Genomic DNA, 2,195 nt, shown 5'->3' with positions numbered 1-2,195 from the left:
ACACACACACGCGCGCGCGCGCGCGCACACACATATACACACACACACACACACACACACACACACACGCGCGCGCATACATACCGGACACAGACACACGCACACAGCCACTCCTTACACCTTTAATCTATACCCACTCAGCAAATTCAATGATATAGCCCGCCGCCCACAAACCTGCTGCAAACAAATCTTCTCAACAGTCAAGGCTTATCATCAGAAAGTCTAAACATTTACTGCACTACCCAGGCAACTGTTGGCAATGACTTGTCGTTGTAAAGAAACAAAACAAAACAAAACAACCGCCGCAAAACCAACACAAGACTCGATCTGGACGAGCTATGTGTGGGAGGGTCGAGTCTTTGTTTGCTCATGTTATTCCGCCAGTCTTGTCAAACAAACCCATCCGAGGCTTTCACACATATAATAATATAAGGAGTGCTGACAAAATGAGTTAATTCTTGATCGGATTTTAGCCTTATGGACACAGATAGATACGTCAAATTTATAGGTTTCGTTTGTATGCTTTATTATATGAAATGATTAAAGACATGCTTCGAAGAAAATGGCGTCAGTTGAACATCTCCGTTCGTGGATTGCGAGAAAGAACTAATATATTGGCCCAACTGGTTTTGAGCAAAGATAACGTGTTTTTTTTTTTGTTGCTTGTTCGTGAAATTGTTCTGTATTTGTGTAATATTGTGTATTTCTGTATGTATGCATTTCTAATTATCTGTGTTTAGGTGTTTGCCATTGTAACCCAAATTTCCCCCACGCGGATCAATTAAATGTAATTTATTATAAACATTTTTAAAGCATTAGAAAACTTCAATGGACCAACCAGATAATTTTTTAAAAAATTCTATTTTTCTTGTTGCGTTCCTCAGAAAGTCGAACTTTCTTCTCCACAAGTAAGTCCTCCGATAACTCAGCTAAGTTCTGTGCTATGTAAGGTGAAAGAAACGCTGTACTGAGTATGAGATACATGTTTCCAAACTCTTAGTTTAGTTTTAGTAAGGTTTTACGGCGCTCGCAACTGCATAAGGTCATATAAGCGCCAAGGGGTGGATGTCAACAGAGAAGTCTAAACGGGGAACAAGCCCTTACTCTGCTTACTTCTCTAGCCTCAACAGTACAAAGTCTGCTTCGACTGTCAAGGCACCCCGGCAATACCATTTCACAAGGGAGTGGCAAACATACAAAAGAATTAGAGAGAAAATGACGAAAGTAAGGATGAAGACAGAAAAAAACGCAGTTCCCCCTATGTTGTTCCGGTACAGCATGAGCTTGCCATTGGTTAATCAGCCCATTTACAATTCTACTGTGCGTGTTAATATCCCCCCTTTGGGAATGGCCTAAAGACACTTCAGTCAGTAGTAGCACTGTCCTGTTGGGGAGAGGGAGAGTGTTCCAAATTCTGAATTTCCATCTTCTCCACCTTCTTGAAATGGGACTTATCCGTTATTTTTCTTTCATTGGAGTCTTAATTTATTTAAAGCCTTTTAGAACGTAGCTTAGATATCTGTGATAGAGTAGGAAGGTGTCACTGGTGTGTCCAACGTCTTTTCTCCCTTCTGTTGCCTCTATCTTTATTGCATACTATTTTCCTTAGCACTAAATTGGCCCTTTATAATGTCGATGTGCTTTTCTTAGCTCAAACCTGTACATACATACGAATGTACGGAATGTTAGCGAAAGATAAGGGACAATATGAGAATTAAATGATGAAGTGACAATTTTAAAATATGGATAAAATAAATAGATATATAGTTCTTAGTTGCAGATCCATGAATAAAGTTTTTTTTTTCTTTTCTTGCTAAAAAAAGAGTATCTATCACGCTTTACTTGCAGTTTTTCGCTAGATAAAGGACAAAATGAATTTCTTCAGGCAACAGGTGTCCTGTGCTGGAATGTTTGCACAATCGCGCTTGTGTCCATCTGGGGAAACCCCGAGACATTTGACGTATTACATAAGTGCACGGTGCTATTTTTGGAGCATTGGGTAATCATTGACGTGTATCAAGAGTCCACAAACGTAAAAACTAGGCCTCTCTGTGTATGTATGTGTGAACGTGTGTGTGTGTGTGTGTGTGTGTGTGTGTGTGTGTGGGTGTGTGTGTGTTTATGTGTGTGTGTGTTTATGTGTGTGTGTGTGTGTGTGAACGTATGTGTGTGTGCGTGTGTTTGTGTGAGTGTGT

General features: G+C 40.1%; 1 protein-coding gene across 1 annotated transcript in view; it reads left to right on the top strand.

Moving 5' to 3' along the window:
• The window catches only part of LOC106013248 (uncharacterized protein DDB_G0271670), an 18,038-nt gene that overhangs the window by 3,991 nt on the left and 11,852 nt on the right, over nucleotides 1-2,195 (top strand). The window lies entirely within an intron of this gene.

The sequence above is a fragment of the Aplysia californica genome, unplaced genomic scaffold (assembly GCF_000002075.1).
Source record: "Aplysia californica isolate F4 #8 unplaced genomic scaffold, AplCal3.0 scaffold00744, whole genome shotgun sequence".
In the NCBI taxonomy this organism is placed as follows: Eukaryota; Metazoa; Mollusca; class Gastropoda; order Aplysiida; family Aplysiidae; genus Aplysia; species Aplysia californica.
Note: the sequence above shows the minus strand (reverse complement) of the source record. Positions and strands in the feature narration are given on the sequence as shown.